Below are 15,387 nucleotides of genomic sequence, written 5' to 3'. Positions count from 1 at the left end.
AGAAATTTTCTACATGGTATCAGAGCTGTGAACAATATAGTGAGAAGAGAATTTGAAGTTTGAATTTCGGGGTTGCAGGTGCAAATCGAATTCATATCATACCTCAAGGTTTGCAAATGGCATTCTATGGCTTGAGACTCGAGTATGCCTTGGAAGGTATCTCAAATTACATAGCATGGAAAGATAGAATGGAGGCTATATTAGAAGACAATGGCTTGAAGGAATTCATTGATCAAGAAATCCCAAAGCTAGCTTAAACTAATGCACAAGAGTTGGCTGAGTCGAATAAGTGTGTGGCGAAGGTGAGACGGATCACCCTTGAGGGAGTTTGAGACCATATTGTCTCGAGTCTCCATGGGAAGGATACTCCATTTTCAATGTGGAATAAATTGAAGGACCTCTACCAGAACAATAGCGACTAGAGGAAATTGGCGCTCAAGGATAAGCTTCGAAGAATAAATATGGAGAATGGCGATACTATTTCCACATATCTAAACAAGCTCACCACTTGCAGAGATGAGTTTGGTAGCGTGGGAATAATTACTGCCAATGATGATATTGTGATCCTTGCTCTCCTTAGCCTTCCAAAGAGTTGGAATAGCTAACAGGAATTTGTGAATGGAAGGGAGAAACTGTCGGATTGGGAATGACTATGGTCATATCTTTTGCATGAGGAGATCAGAAGGATCACACAAGATGGTTCTTCATCGAAATGGACATTACTCTCATCACATGCATGGTGTCATCAATGATGGGTTGTGTTTGGTATCTTGATAGTGGAGCCTAATTCCACATGACTGGTGATAAAAATTTATTCAGTGCCTTGGAGGAGAAAGACCTCAAGATGCACATAGAGATGGGTGACGACGGAAGGTATAGTGTTTCAGGAGTGGGCACGGTTACTTTTCAGAGGGAGCATGGAGCTCCTCTCACCTTGATAGATGTGATGTATGTGCCTGGATTGAAGAAGAACTTGGTATCATCACGATTTTGGAGGACAAAGGCAATAATGTTTTCTTCAATAAAGGAAAGGAATTCCTAAGACACATAGCCATGGGTCAGACCAAGAGGATGGGATTCTGGTGAAGAATATCTATAAAATAGAGGTAGATGATTGTCCAACATTCAGTACGAAAGCAGAATTGATGCAAAGCCAAGACAATGGTGAGTTGTGGCACAGGCGGTTGGGCCATTTGCATCATGGGGCTTTAAAGATAATGCAGCAGATATCTATAGGACTTCCCAAAGGTAAACTTAAGCAAGTTGACACATGCAAAGGTTGTACCTTGGGAGAGTACACCAAGTCTTCCTTTCATGATCGAGACAATCGAGCAAAGGCTATCTTAGAGCGAGTTCATACTAATTTGTGTGGACCATTCTCGACGGCATACACAGCGAAGCAAAGGTATTATGTGATTTTCATTTATGACTATTCTCGTAAATGTTGGATTTATTTCATGCAGAAGAAGGACCAAACTTTCACAAAGTTTTGTGAGACCAAAGCTTTGGTCGAGAAAGAGTCAGGGAAGAAGATTAAGGCCTTGAGAAGCAACACTAGTGGATAATATGTCTCTCAAGATTTTAAGGACTTTTGTGCAGCGAAGGGAATTAAACGAGATTTGATGACACCTCATAACCCAAATCAGAATGGGGTGGCCGAGAGGAAGAACAAAACTATTGTAGGGGCAGCATGGGCAATGCTGCATGACCAAGGCCTACCACATCACTTGTGGGTTGAGGCATGCAACACAACAGTCTATTTGCTTAATAGAATCCCACATCGAATACTTGGGATGAAGACACCACAGTAAGATTTCTTTGGTAAGAGTCCAGATGTGGGTCACTTCAGGATCTTTGGCTCATCGGTATATTTCCATGTGATAAAGGATGCACAGAATAAGCTTGAGCTGACAGCAGAGTTGGGGATATTTGTGGGGTACACTGATACACCTCATAACTATCAGGTGTACTTTCCTACCAGTCAGAGGACAGTGATTTGCGGAGATCTCAAGTTTTATGAGTAGAAGGCCATGCAAGTTTCCCTTGAGAGGGAGCTCCCACTACAGGCTATGGAGGAACTATTGGTCCATCAGGAGGAGGAGCCTCAGACTGATGCAGAGCAGCTGCATGCAGAGGTTCTAGGAGTGGAGACATTCACTCAAGCAGATTCTTCCATAGATCGACGGAAGTGCACAAGAGAAGCTGATAGATTGTTGGAGGATGCGAGAAAGAATGTGGGAGCACCATCTTCTCAGCGCAAATAGAGGAGGTCACCTGAGAGGTACACTAGATACATGCCCCTTGCTGGGGAATGTGTTGAGACCGAGCCATCTTCCTTTGAGGAAGCAGTGTAGCAGCCAATTTGGGTTGATGCTATGGTGGAGGAGTATGACTCCATAGTTCATAACAGTGTTTGGGACGTGGTTCCAAGACCAGAGAACAAGTCAGTTGTTAGTTCCCGTTGGCTTTACAAGGTAAAGCAAGCTATTGATGGTAGTGTGGAGAAGCATAAGGCAATATTTGTTGCTCGTGGCTTTTCACAGGTTGAGAGGATCATGTTGCTATAGTATATTTTGATAGAGGAGCAAGATGCTGACATTTTGACAAAGGAATTGTCAAAGTGTATAATCGAGTTCCATAGAGACAGGATCAGGGTGGCATATAATCCCTTTCTTGTTGAGAGGGAGTGTTGAAATATGGCAACAAGAATATTCCAATTTAATTTGTCCTTGAATTAAATTGTGAATTAAAATCGAATTTAGTCTTAATGGCTATGTTATCACTCAGGTTGTTCCCCAAAAGCATTGGAAAAGGGAATACGGCCAAGGTAACCACTAACCAGTCTTTTGGCTGCAGATTCTAGCCAATCTACAACCAGAGAGGGATCTCTCTTTGTGATTTATCTTTGTCTTGCTATATGTTAGGCTACTTATGAAGTGCAAGTTTTGTTTGTGTTTGGGAGGTGACATTCAATAAAACAAGGCTGCCAAATATGAGAAGTTCAAACCATTGGGTTAATGGAGTCAGTGGGGATGAATTTATGGGTATGGTTTTTTAGGCAAGAGGAGGACTACAGAGCAAGATAATTAAAAATAGAACATTTTTCAAGTTGGAATAATATGAAACGAAGTCAGGGAATGAAAGGTAATTAAGAATCCTTCATTATGATAACAGAGGGAAAATGAGTAAATATTACCAAGGAGTAGTTAAGAATTCCTTAATTATATTTAGAGTGAAAGAACCGGGGAGACAGGAGCAGTTAAGAATTCCTGCCTATGCTAGTCCTGTAGAAAACATAAAAAACGACAGGAATTGAACACAGAGTATAACAAAGTAAATTTTGGGCTATTCTTTTTTCCTATAATTTTGAACATGATATTTAGATGATATATAAAACACAGATACATGAAAACGAGAGTAAAGAAGACTTATTGATCCATGAGGTAACATGAGAATTCTGTAACATATTCTTCTGCCATTAATTCCACAGCCAACAAGTTCACTAGCAAAGCATTCCAACAATCTTTATTTCAGAAGAGTTCTCAAAATTTACAGTGTAGGTCCAGAATGATATTCACCAACCAACAATAATACATCTCTAAGGGAGGTATTTACAAAAAAAGAGTTACAAAATATCTCATAGGGAAAATATTAGGCAGTAAATTTATCCATCTACTTCTTCAAAGGTAATAAATGACATTGAAATAGAGCGTAATCAATGTAGGAGTAACTTCGTTGTATTGGATGCCTTTGGTGGTTTGATATATTTGACTTTTAAACTCAACAAGTCGGCTGGTAGCTGTCTCTTTGATTTGCGTTCCTGCGTTGCTGTCCCGACCCTGTCATCTGTGCCTAAATACGCTTTAATGTGTTCTGTTGTGCCTTCATTTTTCTGTTGTTTTCATTCTCATGATGTATGTCATGTATACTGAATTTGATTAAATGCAGATGATTAAAAGAAAGAAAACTCAACTACCTTGGTAAAACCTGTAACATGCCCTGCCACCATTGGTCTGTTGGCAATTGGTTTCTTTGTAGTTCTATCAATGTTTCATCAGCTTCAGTATACCTGTAGTAATTGGGCTGGACTTCAAAAAGATGTGTTATCTCATGCTCAATGTAGAACAAATTTTCCAATTTATCATATAAGCTCTGTCCAGAGGGAGGTACTATGTCTTTTGAAGAGCTTGATAATGTTGTGATCTGATTGGTGACATATGTATTCACCATGTGTGCATATTGTTCATGTGTCAACAGTCTTTGATTGTTGGTCAATAAGCTGGGTAATCCTTTGCTCTACAAGACTGCGAACTTCTCTGTAAAGGCATTTATTTCTGTCTGCATTTCTTGGCACTTTCTTTCCAAGTTTTGTACAAAATTCCTCATGGCCAGCACCTTATTCACTGTCAAAATGGCGCCTGTTCTGTCCTGATATCCAGAGCTGCTAGTTGTTCCCTGGCATGAGTATTCAAAAAATGAATTAGTTTATTGGCCTTCTCAGGCATGTTTCCCAATAATGTCCTAGCCTTTTGAGTCTCAACCTGAGCTATTTCTATCAATTCAATTTGCTCATGGATCATTTGAATTGATCTCCATTGATCAGTGATGGACTGGCCGATTTCAGTGCACAAAATTGTTTTGATTTCTGCCAGAGTTTTATGAAGAGTGAGGTATTTCTCTAAGGATTTTACCTTGTTTTCCAAGGCCTTTACTTCTCTGGTTTTTTCTGCAACAGTTATCTTGGATTTATCATAATTGACCTCTAGCTTGGCCAGTTTTTCTTTGGCTTCCTTTAGCTCTGCCATTTGGAGTTCTAAGGCCTTTATTTCCTTCATCATCTCTTCCATGCTCAGGCTATTGTCTGATACTATTGTTGTTGTTGTTGTAGTTGTTGCTGAAGCTGAGGTACCAATTTTCCTTGTAATGCTTCCTCCAATGACTTCTCTGTTTCTGCCAGTCTCTCGTTCATCCTCATTAGCAAACTCACCATGTCCTCCTCTTCTTTCTGCTGTGCAACTTCTGTGGTTTGAGGGTGAATTGTAATTGGCAGCTTGAGTTGCTTCCTGAGAGCTACAATATCTTATTCTTTCTTTTTTATTAAGGCCTGTATGCCCTTGGGATCCTTGGTATCATGTCCCAGCTCAATGATAATTTCCTCCAAGGATTTGATCCTGTTATCCTTGGCTAATGAGGAGGCCTTTTCCAATTCCAATTGGGAAGAAGTATTTTGTAGTGAATTTTGCAGTTTGTGAGCCAATAACACTTTGTCTGCCAAGGTGGAGTACACCATTTCTCCAGTTTGTTTATGTAATTCAATCTAGTCCATTGGGTGGATGTCTTTAGAGAGGACTTCCAGATTGGTCCTGATATAATCAGCGGCTAACTATGGCTGCACCATTGTAGGCCTGAAGTGACTAAGGGTCATTTTCCCTTCTTGAATATCATAGGCTGCCATTAGCTTTTGTTGATTTGTGGGAGCCATTCTCAGCAATTGATTATAAAGTTGGAACCTTACTGGCTCATTTGTAGCCTTTATTTCAGTAAATTCTTTCTTGATATCTGAGCCTTGCTTGTTCTGCGGCCTCGTGGATGTAACCTCCACACCATGCTGCCTTTCTTGCTCTTGCTGATATGAGCTAGTTGATGTCTCCATAATTGGAGGAGCCTACTATTCAGTTCTTCCTTCACCTCCCAGGTTTCCTGCTATATCTTCCGCCAATTCCTCTTTAGAGTAGGGGTTTAACCTTTGCTTCTTTTCGCCTTGCTGTTCTACTGATCCACCTAAAGGTGTGTCTTCTTGTCTGTCTCTTTTCTTGGCTCTTTCCTCATTGATAGGAGTTTTTAACACAGGGATTTCAGGTACCTTTGTTTGTGTTGAAGGACCTTTCCCTTGGCTTTGCCCCTTTGATGTATCTGGCTGGTTTGCCATTATATCTCGCTATTCTGAATGTTTTAATTCTTTGCCTTTGGATGTCCCTACAGGTGGAGTACTCTCTTGGGCAGGTTGTTGGGAAGTAGTGGTAGATGATCTGCCCTCTCCAATGTGTTGAGGCGAAATGAAAGGGACCTGTCCAAAAGAGTCCAGGTCAAGTGTTTTTTCAAGTCCTTTCATTACTTTTTCTAATTTCTCTTCTTCAGTAATATCTTCAACTAATGTGCCTTCTACCCATTCTTGTTAATTAGCATATTGTTCAATTTCAGGGATTTTTTGGTGCACACATCCTGTAAGCTTGTTTTTGACTCTTCTAAAACTTATGAAATGTTCAGGGTCATATGGTGACCAATGAAAACTTTGTTTCAGCATAAGTTGATCTCTTAATATCTTATCTGCTTCTTCCCAGGCTTCTTCCTAGGCTTCTTCCCTTTTATTGAAGATAAATGGGCCCAATTGATGTCTTATATTGAGTTGTGCCTTTTTCCTAGCACCATAGAAATGAGTCAAATCTAAAATACTAAATTGCCGGAAGTATTCCAGAGCAAAGAGTCTCATAGGGACATACTTTGGCAGCTTGTAGGGAGTTAATTCACACCCATAAATCCTAATTACTGTGTGATTTTGGTAAAAATACCAGTCATCAATACTGTATTCCTTTGAGAGATGTAGAATTTTCTGCATTTCAGCAAAGAGCCTGACAGGAGGAGTTGTCATCAATAAAGAAGTGGCTGGATATATGAACAGGTCAATGAACTCACAATATGTATAAGGGGAGTTGTGGACCTCATGGCATACTGAGGTCCAGAAAATCACAGACCTCCTTTCACCTTTGAGGTCCAATCTTCTAAGAGGAATTTGGAAACTATCAGGTTGATAGTACAACAGCAAATGATATATGTAGGATGTGTATTTGAACACTCTTTCTCTGCCCAATTTCATGAATTGCTCATGGATTTTATTTGCTATGAAGGTGGCATAATCATACTTGACAGCAGGGAGTTGTCCTGGAGTGAATATGGACATCATTGCTAAAACAGTTTCATCAATATGCTCACTGGTTTTGAAACCTAGAATGTAGGAAATCATATCAGTAATGAGTATACCAGCCTCATTGAACCGGACTTGATTAAAAGGAGGTGGATGCCTGGGTTGGCTTTCTGGTCTCATGAATAATTGAGCTATCCTAGTAATCTCTGAACTGGGAAGTTTGGCAGCTTGGTCAAGCAAGGATTTCATGGTGAGAGGAGCCAGAGGCTAAGTTGGCTTAAAGTTCAGCATCTCATTTATGGATTGAGGAGTAATATAGAAGAGGACAATCCCAGATGGAGCCACAACTGCTCTTTGTGTGGGTTCATAATTTTTACAGCATAAATGGATGAAATCAGGGAGCACATTCACTGAAGGGAGGTAATAAATAGGCATGTTAGATTCCCAAATTCCCAAGACATCAGTATTTCTTCTGTAGCTATTTCTAATTTCACAAAAGGCTTGCAGGTGAGGCTTCTCACCCATCATATCCTTAATCTGGAAATCCCTATCAGCAAGGGGTATCCATTCCAATTCCTTATGTGGTGCATTCAAGAGGGAAACATTCAAGGCCACTGGAGCTTCCATGCTTGAACTGTCTGTGTTTATAATTGGAATTTGGGTCTGTGCAGCAACCTAGAAACAGAGTACTGGCTCTGGGGTTTTTCTCAGGAAACTTGCAAACTGAGTTTTATATAGACATTTCCTCACTGGCTAAAATTCATAGTAAAAGATAAAGTCTGTAGAGTTTAGTTGGGGAGCTGAATAAAATAGTGGAAATGGTGCTCTTATTGCAAGTGATTTGACAAATTTAACTCAATTTTTGGGCATTTTTTGGAGATTTTGCAGGCAGAAATGGGCTCGAATTTTAGTTTAATGGGAAATTTACAGAGGAGAACAGAATTCGCAGGCTTTCTTTGGAAAAAAGTGATAAAATAGTGATTTATAATGCAAAGGTTTGTAGGCAACAACGCATTTTAAGTTGAATTCTAGTTCTTCGAGCACTTTTTTCAAAAAACTTTGGAAAAACGGGGTTTTTAAGCGAATTACGGGTAAATACCTATTCTATGGGTGCCTAGTGCGAAATGTGGGTAGAAGACTGAGCTGAGGGGCCGAGATGCGGATTGAATTCCTCTGGGTGGCAGAGTGTGCAGAGAAAATGTCGTTTTCGACGTCGAAAACCATGCAAAGCTCGCGCAAAATGAACAAAGAGAAATAGAAAAAAACGTCGTTAAAACAACTTTTTAACAAAAATTTTGATTTTGGTGGGTTATTGGTGCGCTTTGGTAAGGTGACGTTAGCATGACGTCACCTTTGTCGCGTAGCGGGGGGGTACGGAAGGTGACTTGGCGCTGACGTGGTGTACATGGCGGACGGAATAGTGACAAGGTGGCGCTGACGTGGGCGCTGACATGGGCAGCGGAAAATGGGAGGCGGTTTATGGTTTCATCGCACCGCCTTATGTATGATGGTGGTTTCTGGCGGAATGGACGTGATAAGCTGTGGGGGCAACACGCATCCCGCAGTACGGCGGGAAAACCGCTTTTTATCATGTGCTATATTTCGCACATTGGGGCGCCTCCGATATTGATGTGAGCCGTCCGATGTGGGGGATCGGATCTGGCGGTTGACGGAGCTCTGAGTTGGTGGAGGTTTATAACACAGGACCCGTGCATTATTTTAATTTTTTTTAATGTTTGCGGGGTATAAACCTTGGTTAACAGGGGTTTATGGGCACGGTTGTTTGTTTAACCAAATGTTAAACAAACTCCAATGGTTTTGAACGTCGAGGGCTATTATAAGGTTTCTACCAAACCTTTTAATTCCCGAAAACTTTGATATATGGCTATACTTTCCAAGGGTCAGGACACTATAGAATTCTGGGGTTTTTTGTGTATTTTTTCATAGTATGGGAGGGGAAAACTTTAAATAGGAGCTATATAATAGAGTTATAGTTAGGATGTTAATATGGTTTTATGAAGGGAGAATTCTAAGTTTATAAGGTAAAACTTAGATTTTTAGGGAAATGAAAGGGAAATGGAAGGGTCTTTTTACACAAGAAATGTGGCTTATTTTTACTAAGTAAACACAGAGTTCCACTTAGTATTCCTCACCAAATGAAATGGACTAGGACCACTGAGCAGATCCCAATGTCCCTGAGGGAAGTTAGTAAATGTTCTTGGGGAAATGAGAGGGGAAATTAGTCATGCTCCACCTGAACTATAATCATCTTGCCATGGTACCTGTGATAGTCATGAGATAGATCATAAAAAGAACAAAACTACTCATGAACTTGCTTGTGCAACACCAAAATTACCTACCCATTCTGCTACACCTAACATTTTTTCTTCATCTTGTTTGGGTGCATTTGAACTAGCAAACCCTGACTCTCTTCTTTTCTTTTGACTGCCCTCCTATCTAAGTCTACCATTATCTCTTCCAGGGGCTCAGATTTAGTTGTTGAGATCCTTTGCTTCTCTACCTAACTATTGATCTGTCAAGCTTAAACTGTTTGGATAGACTTTATTTCTATAATTCTACAACAAGAAATTTAAACATGGATTTTCCAAGATTGAGTTGTTGGGTCATCCATCAAGTGTGACAGAAGTCAGTGATTGCACATTCTGAACTTGTTTTGCAAAAAATAGGACAGTAGTGGCATTTTGACTAGCCACTTTCCTAGTCTTTCTTTGCGGTTCATTTTCTTTCTTTCTTGACCAATTCATCCTTCTTGCCCTTTGATTTTTCTTTTTAGGGCATACCCTCTTTACATTTTTTAAATTTTTTGATTTTTTGAAAATATGGAACCTTTGCAGCATGGAAAGGATGATCATATTTGGCATTTCCACAGTCAATCATGAAATATGACACCTATTGGTATAGGAACCTAACAGTGGCTCCACTTGGGGATGGCTTTTCCAGGTGAAAATCCAAGAACAATAGATCAGATGGCCTTATTTTCAACTCTTGCTGTAATATGAAACTTCCTTCTGCTATAAACAAACAAACTGAATCGTTGTGGCATGTATACACTTCTCATGAGCTGATCTGAACAGAATTACAGCTCTGTCTTTGCTAGTTTGTCTGAGTATTTGTCATGATTTTTATAGCTCCCAAGTCTTCTTCTTGATTTGTTCTGATAAACTCAAAATATTCACAAAATGGTGGCACAATTGTTTGCTTTTTCCCTCAAAATCTGCTACATCTTTTTCCTTATCTTATTGTTGTAATAAACTGCTAAAATAGACACTATTTATGTACAAAATACAGTCCTGTTATGTCAATAAAGAGGATCAAAATAATGCTTGAGCATTCGCCCATTGACTGGCCCATCCTCTGCTTCTGTACCATCCAAACTTCTCAAAAAGTAAGTGTTATTTCCTTGTACAGCCTGAATAGCAAAAGGTCCTTTCCATAGGAAATCAAATTTGCCATGTTTTCCTTTGGCCTCCCTCCTGGAATCCCACTTCAGCACTTTGTCACCTATGAAAAAATCCTCTGCCTTTGTCCTTTTGTCAAAAATCCTTTTCAATTTTTCTTGTAGAATCTGAGTTCTCTGATACACTTCTTCTCTAGTCTGCTGTAAATGAACTGTTTGATTAATTCTTCTCTGAATATCATTGGGTTCTGCCTGTATTTCTTGCAGCAATTTTATCACAGGGATTCCTAAAGATGAAGGGAATACAGCCTCCATGCCATAAACCAACTCATAGGGGCTTGTCCCAATAGATCTCTCGGTAGTTAACCTGTCTACCCACAGTGCATTAATAAGCTTTTTGTGCCAATTCTTCTTATTCTCCTCCAACACTTTCTTTATGATGTTGATCAGGATTTTGTTGGATGATTCAGATAGACCATTACCTTGAGGGTAATATGTTGTGGAATGGCCTAAGGTAATGTGGTATTTGTGACAAAAATTGATCATTCTTTTGGATTTAAAGGCATCAGCATTGTCTGTTATAATCTTGTCAGGATAGCCAAATCTAGAAAGGATATTTGTTTCTAAGAATTGCATGATGATTGAGTCATTGGCTTTCCTACAAGGGATGGCTTCTATCCACTTAGTGAAGTAGTCTATGGCAGTTAAAATCCACTTGTGCTGACCAAAAGAGGAAGGGTGAATTTCTCCAATGAAATCCAAACCCCATTGTTGAAATGGTCTTTCTGTGGAAATGGGTTTTAGAGGTAAAGGTAACAGTTTTCTCTTGCCTTAAAAGATTTGGCATTTATGACAAGAAACTACAATTTTTTTCACATCAGCAAACAGGGAGGGCCAATAGAAACCAACTCTTAAGATTTTATCCACTGTTGACTTCCAATATAAATGTCCACCACAATCCCCTGCATGAAATTCCTTGAGTACTTTGTCAAGCTTCATTCTGTGTTAGGCAATTCAGCAAAATACCTTCATGGTTTTTCCAGAATAAAACATTGTCTACAATACAAAACTTTGAAGCTTTCATTTTTAGGAATCTCTTTTTAGTTCTGGATAACCCTATAGGAGCTTTGAGGTTTAACAATACATATATTATATCAGCATACCAAGGTGATTGTAAGAAGGCTTGATTGATCTGTGGAGTCGCCATCTCCTGTTCGTTATCCAGTTCATTGATGTCAGGGGCTTGAAAATTGGTTTCAGTCATCAATTTGGCTAATCCTTGTCCTTTTATCAATTTTGTTGGCTTGATTTGAAGGTCATATTCCAGAATATTAGTTATCCATTTGCCTCTTTTTCCTTCAATTCCTTCTTGAGTTAGAATGTCTTTGACCACGACATTTGGGACATAAGCTATCACATGAGAGTACAAGATATAAAATCTGAAACCCTTGATGGCTTTTACAAGGGCATAAGCTTGTTTTTCCATGATTTTATATTTGAGTGGAGCATCTCTGAGTGCTTTGCTAAAGAAAGCGATAGGCTTCTCACATCCTTGGTCATCCTTTTGTAATAGAACAGCAGCAATAGTATGCTCAGATGCAAAAGAAAAGATTATGAAGTCTCTATCAAACTTTGGGCTTGTGAGGACTAGTGTTTTGGTTAAGGCTATTTTGATTTCCTCAAAGGCTTGCTTAGCTTCTATTGTCCATTTGACTTTGGAATCTTTCTTCAGCATGTTATTTAACAATCTTATTAGTTCAGCCAAATTGGGTATGAATCTTCTTAGGAAATTGATCTTTCCTTAAAAAGCTTGTAGTTCTTTGATGTTTCTTGGATGAGGCACTTGGAGGATAGCTTGTATTCTGTCCAGATCAATTCTAATGCCCTCCTTCGAAATTATGTGACCTAAGAGTTTTCCTTCTTCTAGGCCAAAAAATGATTTCTTTGGGTTCAGTGATATGCCATATTTTCTGCAAATTAGGAACACTTGTCTGAGATGTTCTAAATGTTCTTGATCTGATTTGGAAAAAGTAATGAGGTCATCAAGATATATGACTAAAAAATCATGAATCTCTTTTGCAAAGGCTATGTCCATTGCTCGTTGGAATGTGGCCCCTACATTTTTAAGTCCAAAAGGCATTTTCACATATTTGAAGGTTCCCCAAGGTGTTGTAAAGGCAGTTTTGTCTTGATCATCCGAGTGAACTAGGATCTGATTAAATCCTAAGAATCCATCTAACAATGAGATCCTAGAAGCTCCCACTACCCTTTGTAAGATGTGATCCATCTTTGGTAAGGGGTAGTGGTCTTTGAGAGAGACTTTATTCAGATTTCTTAAGTCAACACACAGTCTTATCTCTCCGTTCTTCTTCCTAGTAGGCACTAGATTTGAAATCCATTCTGAAAATCTAATAGGAGCAATTATTCCAGCTTGGTACATTCTTTTGATCTCTTTCTCAATGAGAGGAAGGAGGACTGGATTGACCCTTCTAAGTTTTTGTTTAAAAGGCTTTTGATTTTCTTTTAAAGGTATTGTATGTTGGATGACCGAAGTATCATAGGATTTGAGGTCCTCATAGCTCCATGCAAAGACATCTTGAAACTCTTTAAATAGCTCAATATATTTCAATTTTTGATCGGGAGGCAAAGCTTTGGACAATTTTATCATTTTAGGATTTTGTGCAGTCCCTATGTTACAGTCCTCAATTTCTGCCTTTAAAGGTCGCATTTTTGGCTTTCTTAGTATATCATTTGAATCAAAAATATCCTCCAAAGGAGTTAGGCCTATGGGCAGGAAATTATCCTTCAGCTCAATTACTTCAGATTCTCCCTCGGCAATTTCATCAAGATCCATTTGTTTCAGCTCTTGTAAATTTTTGTTGGAAAAAATTGTTGGATGCAAAATCTGATTTGTTGTTTCAGCTGATATATTTTTCTCAATTTTATCTATTTGTTGTTGATCACAAAGGGTGCTTGTGTCTATGTTAGTGCCTGAGAATTCCTCTTTCAAGGTCAAGAAATTATTGATTTGTGTATCATTTTCAAATGCTTGCCAATTTTTGACATTATTTGGAACAACAAGTTTGTGTTTAATTTCAGCAGTGAAGTGATGGTTAGGCTCAAATGGTAGCTTGCAAGTGCTGGCAAAAGTTGCCAAACTATGCGCATGTAAATTATGGTTTCTTGGAATTTTGGTGAGCTAAAATTCTATGAAGGCGTTGAGTATTTCTATCGCTGCCCCTCTGTAAGCTCTCAGCCTAAGATCATTTGTAACAAAGTTTCCTTTGATCTGCTGAATGATCAAATCTGAGTCCCCTAAAATTGAAATCTTAGTTGCCCCTAGATTTCTTATCAGTTTGAGACCTAGCAACAGAGCCTCATATTCAGCCATATTGTTTGTACATTTAAAATTGAGCCTATATGCATGTCCTTGAGCATGGTCATTTTGCATATTGTGTATCCAAATCCCTGCCCCTGCTCCTAAATTATTCACTGACCCATCAAACTCGAAGTACCATAAGACTTCTTGAGTATAACTAGCCTTAAGAGTTTTGGAAACTGTCTTAATGGGCAGATTTGGATTTTGTAACTAATATGGTATGTCTTGTTTGTTTGTTGCATCAATCACTTCAACAATTTGCTGATCTTGAGCAATAGATTGTTCATTTATGTTTTTTTCTTGTGTTGATTCTAGGAGTTTGACATCAGTTTTGGGACACCTTTCAGCATTGTATAAGATGAATGAATCCATATCGGAATGCATGGAATAAATGGAGAAATTTTGGGGTTTCTCTTGATTGCTAACCACATATTTCATCAATGTTTCCAGGTACAATCTCTTTGGCTGGCCAAAGACTGAGATGGTGGCATAAGACATATCTAGCTGCAAGGATCCTTGGAGTTTTTCACCTCAAGATCTGGACAAAAGCATTCCATACTTTGGTGGGATATCAACTACCACCACGTCCATTAGAACAGTCTTAGCAGGGTACCGCACTAGAGATACGCACAAATCTTTGATAAGGCCTAGACACCTGAATTTTAGGTTGAAGGGTTTTTCCACTTGAATTTTTGTATTCCAAGTAGCAAAGTTTTCCTTTTCTGCTGTGTTTTCAGTGATTTTTTCTTCATCATGAGTGTTGTTATGAACTAATTCTGCTCTAAATTTTTTTTCAAGAGAGATGTTTACATTTTCTTTTGGAGGAAAGGACGTGGATGGTTGGTTACTTGATGGTTGTAAGTTTGATATATCCTCAACCGTGGGTTCTTTTGGGTTGAGGTCTGTTTTAGCAGGGAGTTCTGTCAGGGTAGCTTTATCCTTTACCTTTTTAGGTTGCTTAGTATCTTTTCATTTGCTGGGTTCAGGCACATGTACTGTTCTGCTTCTTAATTTGTATTGTTTATGGACTTCATAGACAGCTGCACCATAACCCTCTTTGAAATCAAATGATTCTCCAGATTTGATTTGAAATTGGTTGAAATTATGAGCTTCTTGGTCATCTTGGGTTAAAAAGATTTGTTGTTCACTGTTTAGACCCATTAGGTTGATTTTAGTATCCTATGTTGGCTCACTAGAGGTTGAAGCTTCAGCATAGTTCTCCTGAAATGGAGGTCTGATATTCTTATCAGGTCCAGGCTTCCTGGTGTTAGGATTTTGATTTTTTTTGAAGTTTGGATTTCTAACATTGTCACTTGGTTGACCTTCCCATGAAGATTTTCTCTCAATAGTTTCCACTCTATCCCCCAGTCTATCCATGCCTTTGATGATTGCATCTAGTTTTTGTTCAAATGATGAAGGCTCTTCTTTGAAGGTAGTCCTTCTTTCAGCTCTAGCTCGAGCTCTTTTAGAGATCAGATTTGCCTCTACACTAACAGCTATGCTCTGCATGTCTTCTAAGTTGGCAGGAGCTCTTTCCCTTAGCTGATATTCCATGTCAGAGTCAAATCCATCAGGGAACTTGATAAAGGCTAAGTCTGGTGGAGGTCTAAGGTTTTGAGGAATAGCATTGTATACATTGTTGAATCTAGCACAATAGTCTTGGACAAT

This window comes from Pinus tabuliformis, chromosome 9 (genome assembly GCF_031772625.1).
Source record: "Pinus tabuliformis cultivar Carrire ecotype Pingquan chromosome 9, CPIR1, whole genome shotgun sequence".
Classification (NCBI taxonomy): domain Eukaryota; kingdom Viridiplantae; phylum Streptophyta; class Pinopsida; order Pinales; family Pinaceae; genus Pinus; species Pinus tabuliformis.
This window is presented reverse-complemented; position numbering follows the sequence as displayed.